This window comes from Mastigoproctus giganteus, chromosome 10, assembly GCF_048544385.1.
Source record: "Mastigoproctus giganteus isolate SK-2022 chromosome 10, ASM4854438v1, whole genome shotgun sequence".
Classification (NCBI taxonomy): Eukaryota; Metazoa; Arthropoda; class Arachnida; order Uropygi; family Thelyphonidae; genus Mastigoproctus; species Mastigoproctus giganteus.
This window is the reverse complement of record NC_143584.1, coordinates 58181366-58207164: the sequence shown is the minus strand read 5'-3', so window position 1 is coordinate 58207164 and position 25799 is coordinate 58181366. Positions and strand designations below refer to the sequence as shown.

Here is a 25799-nt window from a genome sequence, read left to right as displayed (position 1 = left end):
CCCCGTACAGTTTCTTATTATACTCATCAGAGTCATTAGGCCTATAGCACACTCCTACTCTCAATTTTGATCTCCCAATGCTTATGTCACACCAAACTGACTCGACACTGCACTGTCCAGCGATGTCGACTGGCTTCACTTCCTTGGATTTTATGTATTTCTTAACTAATAGCATAACCCCTCCTCCCTTCCTATCCTGTCTATCCTTTCTTTAGACATTGTACTCCCCAAATTCCAGTTCTGCATTCTTTATATCTGTGTGACACCACGTCTCTTAAATCCCCACAATATCTGCCTTTGATATTTTGAGCAATCCCTCAAATTCATCAAATTTATTTACTAAACTCCTAACGTTGGTGTACATGCAAGTATACATGCACCAGTTCTTTTTCTTTACTACCCTAACACAACCTATGTGTTTATTTGTACCCCAATGATTCCCAGCAGTCTCTGAAATATCCTGCATCTTATTTTCCAGGCTGCTGCTCATTCCAATAGAAGCAGTGCAAGAATCACTTTCACCTCTTCCAGTGGCTACTGTAAGTCTATTAGTCCTTGTATCCCCCAATCTAGCAGTTTTCCGACCCACCTAACACTGCCTCGATAGCATGAGTAAACATTCTTGCATCCTTACTATTTAAGTGTATCCCATCCCTGTAGAAGCAGTCTCTCCTGTTAACAAGTACAGACCAGACTGAAAAAAATTCTACCCCTTGAGCCTTGCACAATCTTTCCAGGGCCGAATTTAACTTCTGTTCCGGGTAAAATAATGGAGTCACTGGTTAAAGATGCATTGCAGGATAATTCAGACACAACATGGGTTTGTTAAGGTAAGTCTTGTCTGACAAATTTGATAGGATATTATGATGTGGTTACAAAGGAACTGGATGCAAAAAATAATTTTGATATTATATATTTGGATTTCAAGAAAGCTTTTGACACTGTTGCGCATGGAAGACTATTGTAGAAATTGGAGGCGAATGGTATTAAGCAGAAGGGTAAGTTGCTACAATGAATAAAAGGATGGTTAAGTGGGAGAAGACAGAGGGTGCTAATCAATTTGTGCTGCTCTTCATGGACTAATGTTATTAGTGGAGTCCCGCAGGGTTCAGTGTTGGGTCCTCTGTAGTTTTGTGTATTTATCAATGATATTGATGAAGGTATATCAGGCTTAGTGTCGAAGTTTGCAGATGATACAAAGTTTGGCAGGATTGTTAATGACAGTAATGGCAGTGTGCTGCTGCAACAGGATCTAGATCATTTGCGCAGATGGGCTAAGAAGTTGCAAATGAAGTTTAACCTTGACAAATGCAAAGTACTGCATATGGGTAGAAGTAACCCTTGATTAGACCGGGGTTCGAGCCCGTCACCACCAAATACGGAGGATGCGGAAAGGTCAAGGGAATGACCACCGCATATCCCAGAGCAATATGGCCTTAGTTGCTAATGCTCCTAAAAAAAAAAAAAACCAAAAAAAAACCAAATAGAAGTAACCCCAGAGAAACGTACCAGCTGTGTGATACTACACTTAAGGTGGTAGAAAATGAAAAAGACTTGGGAGTAATTGTGCAGTCAGAAATGAAGTTTTCTGAGCAATGCAGACCGGCTGCCAGGGCAGGTCCTGGGGTTTTGTCAATGATATATAGGAATTTTGCTAGCAGGGAAAAGGAGGTGATTGTCGCTCTGTATAAGGCAATGGTCAGGCCACACTTTGAGTACTGCATACAGGTCTGGAGGCCTCATTTTAGGAAGGATGTTGATTTGCTTGAGCGTGTACAAAGAAGGGCAACCAGATTGGTAACGGGAATGAAGGGATCTTCTTATCAAGTGAGGCTTAAGTGCTGCAAATTGCAGTGGCTGGAGACTAGGCACCTGCCCTTTGATCTGATTGAGGTGTATAAGGCCTTGAATAGGTTGAGCCTGCTGAATTCTGATGGGATCCTTCCACTTGTTCAGATTACGAACCTAAGGGGGCATAAATTCAAATTAAGAAAGGACAGATGTGGAATAGACGTGCGGAAATTTGCCTTTAGCCAGCGGGTGGTTAATTGCTGGAACAAACTTCCATCTGCCGTTGTGGAAGTTGATAGGTTAAATAAATTTAAGGAGGAACTGGACAGGCATCTGGAGGGAATGGTGTTTTTTTTTTTTTTTTTTTTTTGACTGATTCTGCATAAGCTCATACACTTGCTTTCTTGCATCACATGCCACTACTACTACTACTACTACTATTGAGTGAAGAGCCCCATTCTGCTCTTGTGAAACTGTAGAATCTTTAATGGAGATTACTGCCCTACCAGTTGGTGTCATTCTGTTGTATTAGCTTTCCAAAAACCAGGAAAGGATCTTACTGATCCAGAAATTTACTGACTGATAGCTTTAACTAGTTGTAAAGGAAAAATATTAGAAAAAATAATTAACCCCAGGTTGTTAGTGTTCCTAGAGACTGAAAACATTCTAAGTCAAAATCAGTATGACTTTCGAAGAACTAGAACAAGACTTGACCTTATGATCAAAGCCGAAGGAAGCATTCAAAATGCATTTCTCAGGAATGAACGCCTGGTGATATCTTGACATTGAAAAAACTTTCGATACAACCTAGCGACATGGTCTTCTAGCAACAGCTTCATGATCTCTATGAATCCTGTCCTCGAGAAAATCTTTCAAAATTTATCTGAAACTTTTTGAGCAATAGATCCTTTCAGTTATGTTTCCACTCTGCTCTCAGCAAAAAATTTGTGGAAGAAGAAGAGGACTTCAAGGGTTATCTGCTTAGTGCCACACTCTTCTCCATCGGGATTAATTCAGTGACACAGTTGAAACATATCTGTACGCCAACAATCTGGCAATCTTATGCCACTCTCAGAACATGCATCTAATTAAAAGGCAGCTTCAAGGTACAATTAACAAGCTTGTTCAATTGGCAAAAAATGGATCCAGATTTTCAAAGCTAAAAACAACAGCAATTCATTTTTCTGTAAACAGAATTTACATCCTTATCCAGACTTATCCAATTACTTTTCAACAGAGTATTTAATTTCTTTGAGCATATTAAGCATATTTGTACAACCTGTCTAAAGAAATAGAATCTCCTCAGGGTAATTTCTGCTATGTCATGGGGTGCAGATTGGTACATGATGCTACACTTATAGCAGTCGCTAATAAGATCCAGACTAAACTATGTGTCTGCTTGAGAAAATTTTGTATTGAAATTGCTCGACCCAGTATATCACAGTGCTCTCCGAATTGCACTAGGAGCTTTTCATAATTCGCCAGTTCAGAGTCTCTATACGGAAGCACATGAACCACTCTATTCCTCCTTCAGAATGCTCTGCTATTAACCCAAGCAGCTAAAATCAAAAGTTTCACACATCATCCTATAAGGCAGTTATCTATTCACCCCAATATAGCATACTTTGTACCAAAATAAACCTTTGCTGAATAAACCATGTATTAGATTACAAAGCTTAGCTACTTCCTGGGATCTAAATATAAATAACATAATTCTAGCTATTAGCATGGCTGCACCACCATGGCAAATACCCTTGGCAAATCTTGACAAACATTTCCAATAATGGGGGAAGAATGCACTCCCAAATTGCAGTATTCAGGAAATCCATGCAGCTCATTCTTTTCAGTTCTCTAGTTTTACAGACTTACACCATATTCCTCTAATATGGTTCCAAGACAGAAAGTACTGTCTACAGTTCTACCAAACATTACAGTATCCCAGCAACTCCCTTTGGGGTGCAGCACTTACACCACAGAACTGTATGATATTCTGATGGCTTTAGAGAATGTAAAACAGTCTTTATACCCTCAAACCATTATCTACACAGATTCCTTAAGTTCTGTATCCGCTCTTCAGTGTAAACTTCCTTCCAGTCATCTGTTACTACAACAAATTCGAATCAAGTTAGTGCAGCTTCTTGCAAACAGACAAAAAATAATTTTCTACTGGATACCTGGGCATTCTGGAATTGTAGGAAATGAACAAGCAGATTTTGCTGCCAAGAACGCCAGTCATATAACATCAGACATCCAGATACCTTACACAGATTTCAAACACATCATATATAGCATTGGTAGAAAAAAATGACAAAATCACGATCTCGGATGTTTTCCACTAATCCTTGTTCAGTATGTGTAATACGCTTGTCATGGAAGGTTTCATCGCTTGCTTTTAATTGATATGTTTGCAAAAGTGAAAAATCTACCATTTTGCAGTGTGTTGGTGTAAATAGACTTTTTCGAGCGTGTTAACGGTTAAAAGAAAGTGACTTTATTGTGGACAAGTTCTTTTCTAACCCTACAAAAATATGGCTACGAATAACAAGGGAATTGTGAAAAGATCAATTTAGAAGATTGATGATATTAGCGATTAAAAATTGAGTTATTAGACAAAATTTCTAATGGTGAAAGTGTCTCGTCAGTAGCAAAACATTATAAAATCAATGAGTCAATGGTACAATCAATCAAGAAATCTGAAGAAAAAATCAGCCATAGTGTCCATGAAAATGCACAAATTGCTTCAAAAATTTGCTCTGTAACTTGTGATGTTAAATTAGAAAAAATGGAAAAGGCTTTAAATCTGTGGATAGAAGAAAGAACTCAAAATAAAATCCCGTTAAGTTCACTCATCATTCGTGAAAATGCAAATCACCTTTATCAACACTTTAGTGAAACTGGTGATAGCACTGGCGGGATAAGTTTTTTTTGCTAGCATAGGCTGGTTTGAAAGATTTAAGAATCGATATGGCCTTCATAACATGAAACTGTTAGTCGAATCTGCATCAGCGGATTTTGTGGCTGCAGAAAGTTTCCCGACTGAACTAAAAAAAGTTAATTACAGACAAAGGATATGTTCTCGAACAGGTGTTCAATGCAGATGAAACTGGGTTGTTTTGGAAGAGAATGCCAGCCAGAACATACTTAACACAAAATGAAAAATCCACTCCTGGATTCAAAGCTTCCAAAGATAGGCTTACTCTTTTGTTTTTCTGCAAACGCTAGTGTACACGTGATCAAACCGATTCTCATGTATAAGTCGCAGAATCCACATGCTTTGAAAGAAAAGAATAAAGATCATCTTCCAGTTTATTGGAAATCCAATAAAAAAGCTTGGGTTAACACTACACTTTTTAGAGAGTGGTTTAATTATAGCTTTGTGCGAGAGGTGGAAAGTTACTTAGCTTCAAAATCTTTGCCTTTCAAAGTTCTGCTTCTTATTGATAACATGCCAGGACATCCAAGCAGTCTAGGATTTGACCATCCAAACGTTGAAATTGTGTTTTTGCCACCCAACACCACATCACTTTTACAACCGCTGGATCAAGGTGTGATTTCTGCATTGAAGTCCTACTATGTTAGGAGAACAGAGGGACAGATAGCAAAATATGGCCACATCAAATGGATTTATATATCCAACATATCCGACTCATTTGCCTCCACTGGATGTTGTAACTGAGCATTTTTGATATCACCACAATTACCCTTTATGCAAATTCGTCATTTATGTCATGAACATGGACAATACAAGATCATTGGACAAGTAATAAATGTACCAGTTAATGTAAATACGATGGTTCATCAATTACCTAGAAAATTAGATGACGATTATGCCATTAATGAGCATATAAAATGAAGACTCATACATAAATCATATCTACAAGGATGTGTGCAGAAGAAAATTTTTGAAAATATGGTTACGGTATTTGATAAATTCACCTTTGTAGAAATTCTCTGTAATAAAAGTGAGTGACGATTTCTTGGGGACAAATGATGATAGTGAACAGGAACATTCAGATGAAATTGTGGAACCTGTCAACAATGATGATGAACTATTGATAATTCAATAACAAACATTATTATGGTCTGAAGATAAATATTTATGTTTAGCACCGGGTCAGAAATCATCTCCAACAAGTTTCATATTTGATATACATGCAGAAGAACTTTCTTTTCCATCTATATATTTGGGACATGCACGAAAATTTAAAAATGGATTGAAAATTACTCCCTTTATGATGGCATCAAGTGAAATTCGTAGATCTGTTTGTCATGGAGTAACTCCCCAACATTTGCTATATATGGCAATGAAAATTATGGAAATTGCATTTAGATCAGTAGGAATAATGGCTAACATTACTCGTTCTATATTGATATTACTATGTATATTTTACAATTTCAGATATAAACAAGAAAACTAACGAAGTTATGGATCTACTTACATGGAAAGAGCTGCATTAATTAATGGAGACCCCGTAACGTGCGCCATATACTTTAATAAAATTGTTGTGAGTATAGTCAGAATTTTAAAATCGAAAACCTATAGACCTTTTGGGAAATATTATGTTCTGAATTTCTTTAAAAGCGTTGAATTTCAACATCGAGGAAGTCCGCATGCACATATATTATTATGGATGAAAAATGCATCCTCTGCACCATTAGAAGAAAAAGGTGGGATGGAAGAAGCAATCCAAGTGATAGAGGCATTATGTTCTATAGAGAAAACTTCAAATTATTCAAATTTACAGCAACATAAACATACTTTTATTTGTTATAAAAATAATAATGCTAACCGACACAAATGCCGATTTGAAGCATCTTTTTGGCCAATGTCGCAAACTTGTATATTGATATTGATGGTCACAGATGACAATCGAAGATTAGCTTATCGCAAAAAAAAAAAAAAAAAAAAAAAATCTTAAAATGCACGACTCATTACAATTGGATAATCATGTTAATTTCGAAGAATTCCTTTAATCAAATTAATGCCAATCAGAAGAAGAATATCTAAATATTTTGAGGACTGGTATCAAACGAACACGTGTATTTCTTAAACACAAGATAAAAGAGAAATTTATGAATAATTGCAATCCTTGGATTTTAGGAATGCTCAAGTCTAATTTGGATTTACAATTTATCATAGAAGAATATTCATGTGCAGAATATGTGAATAACTAACAGAGGAATTAGGAACCTGCAAAGGTAAATTATAGAGCTACAAGAAGAATATCCTGATAGAGATATAACTGATCTAATGCAAGCATTAAATGTAGATGTATTGAATTCTGTGGAGATGGGTTCACAAGAGACAGCTTGGTATTTATTACGATACCCGATGTCCGTGTTTTCAAGAGCGATTGAATACCTGCCAACGGTATGGCCACATGAGCATCAGAAATTACGTAAATTATTACGTAATAATAATTACGTGAAAAGACAATTTCCTAAAATAATTTGGTATTGGAATTATAATAAAACATGAACATATACATGAAATGGTAACTTTACACACAATTTTAATTTCATAATGAGTTCCTGCAGTAAAGACGTTTTTAAATGCCCCGCTGTGACATTATCAGTGACACTATCAGTCTCAGAGTAGAGCGGCAGTAACCCATGTACCTGCTACATAATAATTTAACCTCAGGGGCTCATATCTGGTGACTATGTGTTTGGCACACCCAGGGTCCTGAGCTGGATATCATCATTCTTCTCTTTCTTGGTGATTCCTTTCTACTTCTGATTCATTCTCTCTCTCTCTCTCTCTCTCTCTCTCTCTCTCTCTCTCACAGAGTAATTCAGGAATTTTTTTTTTTTGGCTGGTGCAGCGTAAGCCTCAGGCTTCCTTGCACCATATAGCTAATAATAATAGTAATTATAATAATTACATAATTTTTTCTCTCTTGATTTTATTAATGGATATAGTCTTCTTTCAATCATAGTTTCTTATTGGTTGTTTGGTGTATTTTGGGGTCCGGTCAGGGCGCCTTCACCATGGATTCTGGGTAGGTCGAATCATTAATGTTTCTTTGGGTGTGAGAATTCATTTGATGTAGTTTTATACAGCAGGCCCCCATTATAATGCGGTTCGCTATAAAGCTGTCCTTATATTATAACCCGTATCTGACTATAGCAGATTGCATTTCTGTAATCTTTTACAGATTGCATTTTTGGCATATTTAACAAAATCGTTTCATTTGATGGAGTCGATAGCTTGAAAACGAATAGCAAAACAGCATTGAAACATTTCCCATGCCGACTTGAGAAATTTTCCCACGCTCAGTGAAATTTTCTAGCACGCTAATTTAATTCAGTACAGTGACTTGTTACATAGTTCCGAGTTCAACATTTTAAAAAAACTATCCAAGTATATTGCTTGTAATATTTGCATTATATGCATTTATCCAAAGACTAATCATCACTCAGTGTTAGACGTTGTGCGTAACGGACAGTTTACTCGAACATTGTATCATAAATAATGCAACCAACTCAGTTGCATTTTGCGAATGCGAAAATTTATTTCTGTTACACAGAGCATTAATAAACTATAATAAATACATTAGCTTTCGGCTGGATGGCAGCCTTCCTCAGATTGAATACTGAATGGCAGTTGGAATAGAGATGTGCACTGCCAGGATGGTGCGCGTGGTTAATTGTTTGTTGATGTTTGTGGCTGTGACGTATGGTGGTGACGTGGCCAGCGTTTGTCTAACGATAGAACTACCGACTCTGTGATGGGGGTTAACTTGACAACCACTGTTCCTGTTCAAAGCGGTATCCGAGCGTTTTATATTTAACGATTCCAACCAGGTACGCCTTAGGTAATGGTGGGACCTGTCTACAACCACGACATCGCCGTGTGGGTCGATGTCGTGGTGGGTTGTCCAGACATGTTCGGCCGATAGCTGAGTGTTCTATATCTGCCAAACGGATCGCCCTTTTATGTTCTGAGAGACGTTTCTCGAGTCGACGTCCAGTCTCTCCAAAATAGCAGCTCGTGCAGTCACGGCAAGAGATGCGATAGACCAAACCGCTCTGTAGAAGGGTGGGTCACCCTTCTACAGAACTTTATCCCATGTGATTTTAGGATTCTACCGATCTGTTGTGACAGGTTGGGGTAGTATGGGATAAATGCCCTCGTGGATGACTCGTCACTGTTGGCGTTGTTGTTGGTCATCATCTCTTGCCGTGACTGCACGAGCTGCTATTTTGGAGAGACTGGACGTCGACTCGAGAAACGTCTCTCAGAACATAAAAGGGCGATCCGTTTGGCAGATATAGAACACTCAGCTATCGCCGAACATGTCTGGACAACCCACCACGACATCGACCCACACCGCGATGTCGTGGTTGTAGACAGGTCCCACCATTACCTAAGGCGTACCTGGTTGGAATCATTAAATATAAAATGCTCGGATACCGCTTTGAACAGGAACAGTGGTTGTCAAGTTAACCCCATCACAGAGTCGGTAGTTCTATCGTTAGACAAACGCTGGCCACGTCACCACCATACGTCACAGCCACCATCAACAAACAATTAACCACGCGCCTCACGCACCATCCTGGCAGTGCACATCTCTATTCCAACTGCCATTCAGTATTCAATCTGAGGAAGGCTGCCATCCAGCCAAAAGCTAATGTATTTATTGTAGTTTATTAATGCTCTGTGTAACAGAAATAAATTTTTGCATTATGAATCCAGAGCACGTAGGCCTCTTTTCTTATGTTCAGTTACATTTGCGAAGAGTTAATAATGGCTGATAAGAATGAAAAAGCAATAATGTCTGGATGCAGTACGAAGACTATAAATGTAAGAAAAAGACTGAATTTGAAAATTAAATTAGACGTTTTGAAGCGAATCGATTCTGGTCAATGATAAGCGGATGTGTGCCATAATTTAGAACTTGCAAGTTTAACTGTAAGAACAATTATAAAAAAATAAAGAATTAATTTTAGCAGTGGGAAAAATAGCTGTTCCACTGCAAGCATCTATTGCTAGGCCAGCTATTAGGATTGAAATGGAAAGACTTTAACTAATTTTATTAAAGATAATATACAATGCAGAATTCAGTTAAGTTAAATATTATAAAAAAAAAAAAAAAAAAAAAAAAAAAAAAGAGAGAGAGAGAGCGAGAGAGAGAGAGAGAAAGACATTAGCCAATATGATGATCTGAAGAAAACTCACCAAAAAAAAAAAAAAAAAAAATGTGGAACCATTTAAAACTGGTAAGGGCTGGTTGAATAGATTTAAAATCCAGGGAGAAGCCGCAGGTGCAGATTAAGGAGCCGAAACTTGCAAAAAAGAACTTGTTTAAATTATTGAAGAGGTGTATTATATGTTATACTTCTCAACAAGTTTTTAACACAGATGAAGCAGGACTTTTTTGGAAACAAATGCCTAAAAGAAGTTTCATATTGAAAGAAGAAAAAAACATGCCAGGTTTCAAAGTGACAAAGGATCGGCTGACTTTATTGTTAGGTGGTAACACTGCGGGGGATTTAAAATTAATACCCCTTTTAGTTTATTTGGAAGAGGGCCAAAATTCAACTCAAAATTGACACATTTTTCATGATTAAATTCATCAATTAAATTAAATCAATTTAGATCAATTAAATTCATGATTTTAATTGGAATTTTAAATTTAATTTTGATATGTATGTGGTTACCACATAATTATATACGTATGTAATGCAGAATATTTTATATGTACAAATATTTGAATATTAAATATTTTGACCGACATTTGTGCATCTTTTCACTACTGTTTATTATTGATTAGGAAATATCCTATACCACCGACCGCAACTCACAAATACATATGTTACCTTATGGGAATGCGGCATCTGCTTAGCGCAGATTCAGCGTTAAGCGGGGGGTCACCTGTATTTCTTTAAAATTTTGAAGAATGTTGAATCAAAGTATCTATGGACAATATTGAGTTAAATTTCTTTTATTCTTCTATAAAGTACCCTCTAGAACGAAAGGAATGAATCAGATTGATCTACTTGATATCGATGGTTCGACTGTTGATGGCGCTTCCCAGGTAGCTGACAAACCGAATGAGTATTTTGCATTTATATTCACACATGAGGAAACCTTACTTTCTTGAATTTGAGCCAGTTTCAGCAGTGGCGGAGTCTTGACAAGTTTGACATTGATGATGATGTCAGTGAGTTGCTGCAAAGCTATGATGAGCCACTTTCAGAGGAGGACTTGGAGGAGCTGGCTGCATAACTAGCTAAACAAGATTCTCAGAAGGAAGAGGAAGAGCAGGAGATTGTGCCAGTTAGGACCCTAACAGGGAGCTAAATGATGTTGTAATAACCGTTTGATGTTGTAATAACAATAAAATTGTTGAAGTTAAACATAAGAAAGGCACCTGGGATGAAAGGGATCTACTTAGTTATATGAAGGGAGGCAGCATAGGAAGTAAGCAAACCCTCAGCCAAAATTATGAGAGAATCCTTAAATTCAGGGGAGGTCCCCATGGACTGGAGAAGTGCAAATGTATCCCCAATTCATGAAGGGGAATCAAAGGGTGTCACTAGTAATTATAGACCTGTTAGTTACCTCCTGTTCCAGGAAAATAACAGATTCCTTCTTTAAAGATCAATGCATGATTATTTAGACAAGACTGCAGTAATAATTCAGACACAGCATGGGTTTGTCAAGGGGGAAGTCTTGTCTGACCAATTTGATTGGATACTATGACACGGTCACAAACGAACTGGATGCAAAAAATAATTTTGAGACATCTTTAAACTCTAAATTCAAATTGAGGAAAGGCAGTTATAGAATAAATGTGTAGAAATTTGTCTTTAACCAGCAGGTAGTTGAGTGCTGGAACAAACTTCCATCTGTTTTTGTTGTGGAAGTTAATAGCTTAAATAAATTCAAGAAAGAACTAAACAAACTTTTGAAGAGATTGGATTAATGAAATGGGAAGTGTGTTTTTTTTTTTTTTTTTGGCTGATGCTTGCTTTCTTGCATCATATGCTTCTGCTAATACTAACTTCATATATTTAATAGAATAATAGCAGAACCTCTAAAATTTTGTGGTGAAGGTTGCTAATTTTCACATTTTCTTTGGTGGAAAGCTGACTTTCTATCAGAATTCCGAAGACCGAAGCATGTTTCATTTCAGTAGTTAAAAGTCTGCTGGATGAAAAAAAATCCAGATAGCAAGTTGCCAGCTGTGTTTTCAGAAGTGAAGAGAACTGTGGCAGCGCAGATATATTTTATAAAAGTGAAATGACTACCATAAAAAGAGTAATAGTAAGGTTGAGAAACTTAAGTAAAAGAGCAAGCTAGTTAAATATTATTTTAACTTCAACTTGAATATAATTTTTAAGCAGTGCAGCCAGGCTGCAAGAGTAGCTCATGGTATCTTGTCAATGATATACAGAAATTTTGTATCAGATATATACAGAAATTTATACAGAAATAACTGTACAGCCGAGCCTTAAATTTATTTTGGCTATCAACTTCCACAACAAGGGATGGAAGTCTGTTCCACCAACCAACTACCCGCTGGCTAAAGGCAAATTTCTGCACATCTATCCTACATCTGTCTTTCCTCAATTTGAATTTATGCCCTCTCAGGTGATTATTCTGAGCAAGAGGCAGAATCCCATCAGCATTGAGCCCACGAACCTCCCTTACATCTTTGGAGGAAAACATTGCTTTTAATATATGCCCCAAAAATCCGCAGTCTTCCCTCTCACCCTCATTGGAGATGTCTGTACAATACCGAATGGGACTCATTTTTCAACAGTAAACCAAATGAAAACAGACCTGCTGCACTTAGACATAAAGAACTAACTCAAACGTGGCATATTGAAATCGGCAATATATATCAGGATATAACACCGCCTGATCCACCGTGGACAAATATTCCTGCAATTTATGATGACTATTTCCAACAGTGGGGAAAGAACACCTTGTGTCCCTTCAATATTGCACAGTTGCATGAAGCTCACTCTGCTTCTAATTCACAGGCCTGTAAGATCTATACAGATGGATCAAACACTGAGACCCAAGTAGGCGTTGCGGCGATCTTTCCATCTTTCACCACTTCTGTCTCATTACCTGTAGAATGCAGTATCTTCACTGCTGAGCTTTATGCTATTAACTTGGCTCTAGATCACGTTACTCAACTTCTGATTTCATCTTCGTTAATATACACTGACTCGCTCAGTGCTGTTTCTGCCATAAATAGTAATACCAACTCCTCTCACACTGTAATAAAACAAATCCATTCTAAATTACTTGTGTGTAATGAGTCAAACCAAACTGTGAGATTCTGCTGGATTCCAGGTCATTCTGGGATAGCAGGAAATGAAAGAGCAGATCTTGCAGCCAAACAACCAGATACTACTCTTTTGCAGACTTTTCAAACCCCATATACTGATTATAAACATATCATCCGTAAAGCATGTTACAATAGCTGGTCACTAATCTGGAGAGGTTATCCAGGAAACAAATTATATCAAATAAAACCAGAATCAAAGCTGTGGCCCTCCAGCTTCCAGAAAAGCAGATGAGAAGAAACAATTTTAGGAAGGCTCAGGATTGAGCATACTCATCGGACAGCACTCCACAATGTACATCATGTCAAGTACAACTAACCATTCGCCATTTGTTAGTGGAATATGTCCACTTTCAGAACATCCGCTTAGATACTTTTAAATCAATTGCTAAAACACAGTCATCAATAAATTTATTGCAGATTCTGGGAGATGATCCTAATAAAAAAGAACTATTTACTTTCTTAAACTGGATAGAAATATATCATAAAATATAGTTATTTCATATTCACCATTAGAAGACACAATATGGCCCAAGTAGCCTATGTGTCTTTAAACCCAACAACAACAACATCATACCACAGAGTTGGTATGCTGCTCTGGGGTTGCTGTTTCCCATGTGTACTACTTTACATTTGTCAATGTTAAACTTCATTTGCCACCTCTCAGCCCATCTGCTCAACCTTTCGAGACCCTGTTGCAGCAGCATAGTAGTGTCCTTAACAACCCTGCCAACCTTTGTATCGTCTGCAAACTTGGACATTAAGCTTGATATACCATCAACAATATTATTTATAAATACAGAAAACAATACTGGACCCAACACTGAACCCTGAGGGACTCCACTAATAACATTAGTCCACGATGAGCAGTGTCCATTGATTACCACTCTCTGCCTTCTCCCCCTCAACCACCCCTTTATCCATAGCAGCAATTTGCCTCCAGTGCCACACTGCTCCAATTTGTGCAGCAATCTTCCATGAGCAACAGTATCAAAAGCCTTTCTAAGATCCAAGCATATAATATCAAAGTTATTTCCTGCATCCAGTTCTTTTGTGACTGCATCATAGTATCCAATCAAATTAGTCAGGCAAGACTTCCCCTTAACAAAATCGTGCGGTGTCTGAGCTATAACTGAAGTCTTGTCTAGATGATCCTGCAGTGCTTCTTTAACCAATGCCTCCATTAATTTTCCTGGAACAGAAGTTAAAACTCACAGGTCTATAATTACTTGTGTCAGCCTTTGATCCTCCTTTGTGAATTGTGGTCACATTTGCACATTTCCACTCTATGGGTACCACCCCTGAGTCCAAGGAAGCTCTCATAATTATGGCTCAGGGCTTGCTTACTTCCTTTGCTGCCTCCTTTAATATAACTGGATAGATCCCATCCACCCCAGGCACCTTTCTTGTGTTTATCTTCAACAATTTCTCCTCCACTTTACTCTCAGTTATTTCAAGATTATCTCGCTTACTGCCAGAGTTGAATACACCTCTGGCATTCCCCTCGCTGAATAACTCCTCATGTGTGAATGTCGATGCAAAATATTCATTTAGTTTGTTGGCTACCTGAGCATGATCATCAACAGTAGAACCATCAATATGAAGTGGACCAATCTGATTCATCCCCTTCCTTCTAGAGTTTACATAAGTAAAGAACTCTTTGCTGTTTTTCTTTGCCTCCTTTGCCAAAGATTTCTCGTAATCTGCCTTCGCCTGCCTAACCTCCGTTGTAACTTGGTTACAGATCAACTTATATCTATCATAGGCTTCTGTGTCACGTGTTAATTTCTATGTATCCCATGCATTTTTCTTCTCTGCCACATGTCTTATTAGTTCATCTGACATCCATTTAGGCCTAAACCTTGAACAATATTTCTTAGTTGGTATGTAAAGCCTAGTAGCTTCCAAGATAAGTTTTTTGAATGCTTCCCATTTTGAATTTGCTTTTGGTAACATCATCACACTATAGAATTTAAATACAGTCTCAGACCATCGTAGTTGCCTCTACGAAAGCAATGACCCTTTCCTTTACCCCTGATGGTAGTTACCTCTTTCAGTAAATCCCACTTCAGCACACTGTGATCACTGCCACCTAGTGGTTCCTCTATCTGCAGATTATTAATGCACAAAGAATCACTACTGATAATCAAAATAAGACTATTACTCCCTCTAGTTGCCTCCCGAACATGCTGATGTAGAAAACAATCATCCAATAAATCTACAAAAAGCCTTGCTAGTGTGTCAGTGACCAACCTACAAATTCCAGTCAATATCTGGGAAATTAAGAATTTACTGGCCCACTCTATTTCCCTGTACAGTTTCTTATTATACTCATCAGAGTCATTAGGCCTATAGCACACTCCTACTCTCAATTTTGATCTCCCATTGCTTATGTCACACCAAACTGACTCGACTCTGCATTGTCCAGGAATGTCGACTGGCTTCACTTCCTTGGATTTTATGTGTTTCTTAACTAATAGCATAACCCCTCCTCCCTTCCTATCCTGTCTATCCTTTCTGTAGACATTGTACTTCCGAAATTCCAGTTCTGCATTTCTTATATCTGTGTGACACAACGTCTCTGATATCCCAACAATATCCGTGTTTGATGCTTTGAGCAATACCGCAAATTCATCAAATTTATTTGCCAAACTCCTAGCATTGGTGTACACGCAAGTATACATGCACCTGTTCTTTTTCTTAGCTACCCTAACACAACCCATGTGTTTACTTGTACAGGAATGACTCCCAGCAGTCTCTGAAATGTCCTGCATCTTGTTTTCCAGACTTCTGCTCATTCCAATGCAAGAATCACTTTGCCAGTGGCTACTGTTAATCTATTAGTCCTTGTTTTCCCCCAAGCTAGCAGTTTTCCGACCCACCTAACACTGCCTCAATAGCATCAGCAAATATTCTTGTACCCTTTCTATTTAAGTGTATCCCATCCCTGTAGAAACAGTCCCTTCTGTTAACAAGTAAAGATCAGGCTGAAAAAAATTCTGCCCCTTGAGCCTTGCACAACCTTTCCAGGGCCGAATTGATCGACAAGGCTCTCATCATATACTCGCTCCTATCGTGTCTGGGCAGAATTGCAGACACTTTCAAATTCCACCCTAACTCACGGCTTTTTTTCAACAGTGACCTGTACTTGTTAAGTAATTCTGCCGGTCTCCTACTCTTAATATCATTACTGCCAACAAATTGAAAGAATCGACCTTGCAAAAAAAAAATTTTAAAAAAAGAACGAAAAACTGAACTTCTCATTGAGTGAAGGTAAAGAAATAGATATTTGCAAATTAGTTCCATCAGTTTCAATGAACCTATCACGCTGTTGTGAAAGTAGAAAGAACTGATGTATGGTAGTCCTTTCTCTGTTAACTGACGAATTAAATGCACAACGAAGTAAATTATTTCATGGCATTCTTGGCATTTTAATAATTCTTCAAAGCAATGCTGAGAATGTTGAAGAATATTCAATGAGGTGTGGGGGGCTGCATTCACTTCTCTTTCTGCTGCCATTTTAGAAATGCTCTTGACAGCCATGATTAGACAGCAATTCGATTGTTATAAATAGAATTTTTAATCAACATTTGTGAAGTGCTGCGAAGCCTGTTACAGTATCTTTCTTTATCTTAATGAATTGATGTCCATAAACAAAAGTGGATGAATAGTGAAGTTGCCACATTACTTGAGCAGAAAAAGGTGGCATGGAAAGGTTACAGAGCAATAAAAAGTACTGAAGCCTATAACAGCTACAAGGTGATGTGTAATAGAGCCACAGAAAAGGTTCGACAGGCAAAGGCAGTTTATGAGAAATCACTAGCAAACAGAGCAAAGAGGGGGGATAAAGAATTCTTCACATATATAAATGCCAAAAAGAGTAGGACAAACCAGATCGGACCTTTACGTAAGGGAAAGGGGATAGTAATAAATACACCAGCTGCCGTTGCAGATGAACTCAACAGTTATTTTGCATCGATATTTACAAATGAAAAGCCTTTTGTGGCAATGGGAAATTGTGGGAGCGAAGTTAAAAAATATGTAATTAATGATATTGAAATTTCGCAAGATTATTTAATGAAAAAACTTTCGAGCCTACAGACCAGTAAGGTTCCTGGAGTTGATGGAATATACCCTATAATCTTAAGGGAGGCGGCAAGCGAGTGCATTGAACCATTGAGGCTAATTATGCGAGCATCACTAGACTCTGGGGAGATTACCTTGGATTGGAAAAGTGCAAATGTATCTCCCATACATAAGGGTGGCTCTAAAAGTGAAGTTGGAAATTATCGACCTGTCAGTCTGACTTCAGTAGTAGGGAAAATCATGGAGGCAATGATCAAGCGTGGAATTCAGGATCATTTGGATCGAATTGAAATTCTCAAGGATACTCAGCATAGTTTTGTAAAGGGAAAATCATGTTTAACAAATCTGGTTCGCTATTTCGAAAGGGTCACTCACGAGCTGGATTTAGGGAATAATTTCGACATTGTTTATTTAGATTTCAGCCAAGCTTTTGACTCAGTCCCACATGTGCGGTTGCTTTATAAGCTCGAACAGGTTGGAATCACTGGGAAAATCTTAGATGGATAGAAGGATGGCTTCAGGGCAGGAGGCAGAGGGTTGTGATAAATGGCTGTTCCTCAGATTGGGTTGATGTAAGAAGTGAGGTTCCCCAAGGATCAGTATTAGGACCACTGTTTTAATTTTCATAAATGACATTGATGAAGGGATAGAGGGCGTGATGTCTAAATTTGCAGATGATGTTAAAATTGGTAGAGTAGTTAATGATCACTGTCAAGCTGAGCTTCTTCAGAGAGACCTAGATAGACTTCAGGAATGGTCAGAAAAATGGCAGCTATGCTTTAATCCAACAAAGTATAAGGTATTACACCTGGGAAACAGTAATCCCAAAATAACTTATTCACTTGGTGGAGTTCAACTAAACCCAGTACTGGAGGAAAGGGACTTGGGTGTTACGATACGGTCAGACATGAAATTCTCTGAGCATTGTAAACAGGTTGCAAGGAAGGCCCATGGTGTCCTATCAATGATCTAGCGAACTTTTGCAAGTAGAGATAGGGACGTAATAATCCCATTATATAAGGCTTATGTTAGACCACACTTGGAATACTGTGTTCAAGTATGGAGACCGCACCTAAAGAAAGACATCGAGCTTCTTGAAAGGGTGCAAAGACGGGTAACTCGCCTGGTGAGATCGGCAAAAGGGCGTCCTTATGAAGAAAGACTTCGAATATGTGGGTTGCAGAGTTTGGAAACTAGACACCTTAGAGAAGATTTGATTGAGGTGTTTAAGGCTCTGAGAGGCATCAGTAAAATGAATGAGGACGAAATTTTCAAGATTATAAATGATGCTAGAACTAGGGGACATAAATTCAAGTTACGGGGGGGAAATGTTTAGATTGGACTGCAGGAAGTTTTATTTTAGCCAGCGAGTTATAAATTACTGGAATAAGTTGCCTTCATGGGTGGTAGAGGCTGACAGTTTGGGGAAATTCAAAGGTCATCTGGATAGTACTTTCGGGTAAGGGAAGCGCATAGGATGATAGGTTTAATTTCCTTTTTTTTTTTTTTTTTATTAATTATTATTATTTAGTTATTTATTTATTCTTTTTTTTTTTTTTATCATTTTTTTTTTTGGCTGGTGCAGCATAAGCCATAGGCTTTCTTGCACCATGCGGCCGTTACTGATACTAATAAACAATCCAAACAGAAATACATAGACAAAGAAATATTAGATAAGCTAATATATAAAAGCATTGTTAAGAACTCTTTGGATGTATTTTAATATAAAATGTGTGTTTTGTCAGTGTAATTTAATTTCTAATGTAGTTGTTTGAAAAAGCCTCCTGCATTTTCCAATAATTGCCTTGTTTTCCTCTTATATAACAAGTACTTGCTCTCCAGTTTTTTGTTTTGTTTTTTTTGATAGTCAAAATGTGGTTGCTATTCTGTTATCTCCTTTTCATAAACTGTTCAGCAACAGTTTGTGTGCAATTTTATTTGTTCCTAGTTCTCTAATGTTTGAGTACAGACCACATTTTTTTTATAACATTTTTGATTCCAAGTTGCCTAATTCACAAACTCCCAAAAAGATATTGCAGAAGAAAAATAGATGAAAAAGTAGAGATATATTTTTATAAAACTGGAATCACTGCTATAAAAATAGTGACAGTGAGGACGAGAAACTTGAGGAAAACACTAAATATAATTGCTATCTAGGTTTATTAGGTTTTGCAAGTTGATTTGGAATGAGGAAAGGTTGAAAGTTGAATGGCAGCAAAGATTGGCCAGATATTGGTTCAAAAATGTGATTTTTCTGATGGTTTGCTGAAAATTAGAAATGAATAGTAATGGGGATAACAGATAGATAGGTTTCTGACACACAAATGAAGACCTACTATTTTGGCATTGTAGAAGAACTGCGTCTTCTGGGCCCCTCGATGTGGGCACCTGTGTGTGGTGTGGGAGGCCCCCCCCCCAGTGACACTGCTGGTCCTGCAGCTTAGCATCACTGGGATACACAGCCTAAGTTCCAGGCTAACATCAGTGGAATCCGGTGTATTTGCCATGCACTGTGACCTGTGGAAATTCAGAAAGAGGGATCCTGATGGTTGAGGACCCCAGCTAGGATCAATTAGCTAGTGGGTTTGCCTGCAATGGTCAACTGTGTCAGTGCCATGCCCCTACCCTCATCGTCCAAGGGACTGGATTCAGGCTGGCAGCAGTGCAGATATGATGTCTAGGTAGCCCTGGCGTCCCATTCCCAAGCACATTTATTGCTTGCTGGGTAGTGGGCATCCCTTTGGGCTCTGTGGTTGGTGGAGAGCTCCAGCACTGAACAAATACTAAATCCTCATGAATCCTGATAAACATATTTCTTCTGGGACCCCCAACCTGGGCCCTATCTAAAAACTTATTACTTAATAAGTTTTCTGTCTCTTAGCAGAAGTAAACTTCTGCTAAGAGACAGAAAACTGAAGTTGTATCAGGTCCAACACCTTTGCTACCTGATAATGCATTCCTCTAGTGAGAAGCCCTTAGGAAAAATGTCAACCTTAATTATCTGGAAGGGTTGGCAGGCTGTCCTAAATCTCTCAAACAGCTTCGATCAAGCAAAATGCTTGCAGATACCAGAAGTGATAAACATTCAGAGCAGCTCCACTGAGTGACATCTATGGGGGGCATCGCTTTACCCCCACAAACTCATCCCATGGTGTCATCGTGGAATGGGATCTTATAGATGTGAGAGAAGAGGAAATCCATTCTGAATTAAAGCCACGAGGAGTGATAGCTGTGAAACGAATATCCATGCGTATGGATGGGAAAATCGTCCCAACAAGAAACATCATCCTGATATTTAATTCACCATCTCCTATGAAATCAAAGCTGGCTATATTAACTGTTGAGTGCATCTGTACATATCAAATCCTTTACAGTGCTTTAAGTGTCAGAAGTACAAACACTTGCAAATGGCCTGTCATGGAGCCCTTGCATGCACTCAATGTGCTGTGAAGGACCACGAAACTACAGCAATGTTCAGCCACAAAACCCACTTTATTAACTACCAAGGAGAACACCCTGTTTATTCATGAGCATGCCAGGGGGTGGAAAGAAGAAAAAGAAATTTAAAGACTTAAGGCAGAGCTGAAAATATATCAGGAGGCAAGAAAAGTGGTGAAACTTATAAATACAAAGAAAGCTACCTATGCTTAGCAGGTAGCAAGGTGATGTTCCATTGAAACTCAGACCGAAGAAAACATTCCACCAAAAGAGTCATTAACTCCCATCGCAGGCTACCTGTTAAATTCACGAAAATCCACACAGAAGGACCAGTCAGCTGCCACTCCTATATCTGTACATTCTAATGCTTTGCCAGTACTGAAAGAAGTTACTGGAGAAAAGAACAAGAAACCCGAAATACTCTGTAATTCCCAAGAAAAATTGGATGTTGATAAGAGAGAGAGAGAGGTACCAGTTGATTGAGTCTTGGAACTCTGTGGAGGAGGAGGAAAGGGACATGGGACAGCGTTCATACTTCCCAAAAAAAAAAAATAATTCCGAGACTGAAAAATATAAGCCCTCAGCATCTCGGAAGTCGCCTGATGGACCCACAAAGCCAAAATAATGGCTAGATTCCTACAATGGAATTGTTATTGATTCTGGAAAAATACTGATTACATCAAGGCCCTCCTGCAGAAGCACGAGCCAGTCTGCTTCTGCTTACAGGAGACTTACCTAAAAGCAAATGATGACCTCACCATGCGTGACATCACAATTTTTCATAAGGATAATTGTGGATGGTCATGCTCATGGAGGAATGGTTACTTTGCTACTTAAAACCAGATAGAGGCTGTTGCAATTCATCTTACAGTGGATTTTTTGTTAACCATCTGCTCTATTTATTTGCCACCTGCGACTGATCCCTAAAAAGACCTTGATCTTGTAATGCAGTTGCCTCCCCTTTTCTTACTACTTGGTGATTTTAATGGCTGTAACACCCTGTGAGGTAATGCTTAACATCAGTGGAAAGGGATGAGTTATAGAATGTATGCTTGATGGCAATGACTTTTCCCTTCTAAATGTGGGAACAAACACCTTCCACATGCCTACCAGTATGTTTTCTGCCATTGTTTTTCTATATGCTCCCCTTCACTCACTTTAGAAGTGGAGGAGACCCCATCTGGAAGTGATCACTTCCCTGTGTTAACCTGTTTACGTAGTGGGAGACAGTGTCTTCTTTTTAGGTTACCACAGTGGAAGATTGATCAGACTGACTTGAATGCCTTCCAACATCTGGCAGAGTTTGACACCACAGCAGTCAGTCAGGAGCCTATCAACGATGCAATTACGTACATCACAGAAAATATCGTCCAAGCAGCTGCATATGCCATTCCGAAAACATCTAGATGGTTTCCACCTTTTCCCAAACCATGGTGGAATTCACAATGCACAGTAGCAAAAAAGGCTCAAAACAAAACCTGGGGGATATTCCAACAGTATTCTACCATGGCCAATCTAATACCTTTTTAAATGTGCACGAGCCAAAGCACACTACATTCACCATTAGAGTGAAGGAATCATGGATCCGTTTTACATCATCTATTACCTGGTCTACCAGCACTAAGGTGGTCTCGAATAAAATCCAGAAAATGAACGGAAAATGGTACTTCTAATTCTTCATCACTCCTAGAATATAATGGATGCTCTATTACAGAGGCAACTGCAATAGCCAATGCTCTTGGGGAAACATTTTCAAACATCTCTGGGGTATCATCGTATTCCCAAGAATTCCTGGGCCTGAAACATAAAAGTGAAAAACAGGCACTAAATTTCATACCAAAGGGCTTTGGTCCCTACATCAGGCCATTTACTATGCATGTTAAAAAGTGCTCTCACCCTTTCTAAGGCAAAAAGTGCTGTTGAAACAGATTGCATCCATTATGAAATGATTAAGCACCTTTCACCAACACCAATGGATCACTTTCTCCTTTAATATAACAGAATCTATATTGAAGAGCAGTTTCCAGATTCCTTGCTCATGGCAATCATTCTTGCCCTTGCAAAGCCTGGGAAGGATGCTAAAATTTCCACTAATTATCGTCATATTGCTCTGACCAGCTGTTTGTGCAAAATCCTGGAGAGAGTGGTTAACTTTCGTTTAATATGGTATTTAGAATCAAACAACCTTCTATCCAGCATCCAGTGTGGCTTCCGAAGGAATTGGTCCACTCGGGACATCTTATTAGACTGGAAACATCCATCTGCATTGGTTTCCTAAAATGAGAACATTTGTTGTCTGTTTTCTTTGACATGGAGAAAGCATATGACACAACTTGGAGATTTGGCATCTTTAAAGATTTGCATAGCCTTGACCTTAGAGGGCATCTCCCTGTTTTTATTAAAAACTTTTAAGCCAATCAGACTCTCGAAGTTCATGTTGGATCCTCACTCTGTTGTCCCTTCTGCCAAGAGGAGGGAGTACCACAAGGATCAGTATTAAGTGTCATTCTTTTTGCCATCTAAGTAAATTCCATCACGGAAAAGCTTCCTTCAACTGTAAACAGCACCCTCTATGTTGATGACGAGCATATTTTCTCAGTTGTGTGACATGAGGGTTATTGAAAGACCACTGCAACAAGCGATTGATCTCCTATAAAATATTTAAATGTTAGTCCTTCTACCTCATGCTACGAGGTAGAAGGACTAACATATAGATTAGTGCAGTGCAGTGCAAAAGCATCATTTTAACGTAGCCATCTACCAAAGTAGTTAAATTAATTAATTAAATTGTCATCATTGTGTTAAATCTCATTGTGAATGCATTCAAAACGAGTTTCCATGGTATTGTACTACCTGGAATAAGTAACACTTTACCAGTGGAGAAGACTACTGTTATTTATTCTCAGCGGATACACCACCCAGATGGCACTGTTTCAAAGCTTGTTGGCTTCTCTTCGGTGGGTGGGCAGGTACTGGTGTTGGAATAGTGACCTTGCAGCTGTATCATGCTTTGGGCGATGTTCTGTTGGGATACCCTGGGTCCAGTCATCTATGTGCCGGGCACTCTGATGTCTACCACTTACCTAAACATCATTGCTGACCAGCTACACCCTTTCATGGCAACGTTCTTCCCCTCTGGCGGTGCCGTCTTTCAGCAGGATAATGCGCCATGCCACACCGCCTGGATTATTCGAAACTGGTTCGCGGAACATGAGGAAGACTTCCAGGTATTGCCCTGGCCTCCAAATTCCACAGACATCAATCCCATCGAGCTTCTGTGGTTGGTGTTGGAACAGCAACTCCAATCTGCGGCGTGTCAACAGCGGACTTTACAAGAGTTAAATGATCTGCTGGTTACTTGTTGGTACCAGATACCACAAGACACATTTAGAAATATTCTAGTGTCCAGGCCTTGCTGGGTACAAGCTGTTTTGGCACGTGGCAGACCAACATCATATTAGGTAGGTGGTCATAATGTTTTGGCTCATCGGTGTATTTACCACCTTTACTCATCTGACTGGGCCTTATATGCTCATTCAGATTTTGTCAGACAGTGACCATGTGTCAGCAGCTTTAAAGTTTTTACAAGCTATTAACATATATATATATACATACACACACGCACACACATCTAAATTAGATAATTTACTTTTAAAATTATACTGCTTTTTATTTATATATATGCGTGTATATATACAGGGTGATTCACTACCAGTGCGACAAACTTACAGGAGGTGTAGGGGGCACAAAGACGAATGAATCGGAATCACATAGCATTGCAGGGTCCGAAATGCCTTCGTCATGTGGTAGAGGACGTTGAACAGGAGGTCGCGTGAACAGCGATCCCGCTGGAAGTCAGCATTTGCGAACCGGTTCCCGAGGCAGTAGGATGGACGAGTATTCAAACGTTGAACTGGCCGACATGCACCTCGCATATGGAGTTGTGGACTGTAACAGGCACACCGCTCTGCGCTTGTACCAGGAACGTTTCCCGCACAGGTGTGCTCCTCATCATACGATTTTTGCACGTGTGCACAGAAGGTTACGTGAGACTGGTTGTTTCACGAGAGGTACCATGAATCGAGAGCGAACGATGAGGACGCCAGACAATGAGGAGAATGTCCTACGTCTTGTAGAAGGCAATCCGAGTACGAATACTCGAGTGATAGGCCAACGATTGGGTATTTCCCAATCCACTGTATGGAGGATACTGTCAACAAACCAAATGAGTTCATACCATCTGCAACGCATCCAATCATTGGAGACTGCAGATTATCCACTCCGGAGGACTTTTGCTACATGATTTCTTCAACAGAAACGGTTCGCAAATGCTGACTTCCAGTGGGATTGCTGTTCACGCGACCTCCCCTTCAACGTCCTCTACCGCATGGCGAAGGCATTTCGGACCCTGCAATGCTATGTGATTCCGATTCGTCTTTGTTCCCCCTACACCTCCTGCACGTTTGTCGCACTGGTAGTGAATCACCCTGTATATGTGTGTATATATATAACAATTTGACGAGGTAACCTTTTTAAAGGTTACCAGAATCTCTGTCTTCATCGATATTTTAATCTTTTCTTGGCGTAGTATAACCACATTCATTTTTGCACCAGAAAAATCAGAATCAGTGAAATGTCTTCTAGGTCACGGTAATGAGCAAAGCAAGTGATGAGGAACAGCCTAGAAATCTGTTTGTCTTTTTTTGGTTCTGAAGGTAAAGTTTGGTGCTTTCGTTCTGTCCAATGAATAAAAAAGTTATGATGACTGGTTGGTTAAGTCTCCTGATGATTTTGTTACTGTGTATTTGACAGGTGCCACTTTAGGTTAGTGGGTTAAAGAGTATTAGTAGTGGCAAAGAGTGAAAAAAAAACATTTTCCACTATTAATAATTTATACAAAAAAAAAAAAAAAACATCACCTGTCCATTTCCTGTGATAACTTGTCTTGTTCTCTCTTGAATTTATTCAAACAACTCACTTCTATCTCCAGGTAGAAGTTTGTTCCAACAATCAACTATTTGCTTGCTGAAACTTCCACACATCTAAGTCTATTTTTATATGTGTAGTCAAGAGGAAGGATCCTATCAGCATTGAGCTTACTCAGTCCACTCAGAGTCTTAACTGCTCAATCAGATCTCCTCTCGTGTCCCTAGTCTCTAATCTTGAGACACTAGTTTG

The 25799-nt window shown here is 38.9% G+C and overlaps 1 protein-coding gene across 4 annotated transcripts in view; it reads left to right on the top strand.

Annotated features, from left to right (window-relative positions):
- Positions 1–25799, top strand: part of LOC150079046 (transcription initiation factor TFIID subunit 4B-like) — a 634753-nt gene that overhangs the window by 319740 nt on the left and 289214 nt on the right. The window lies entirely within an intron of this gene.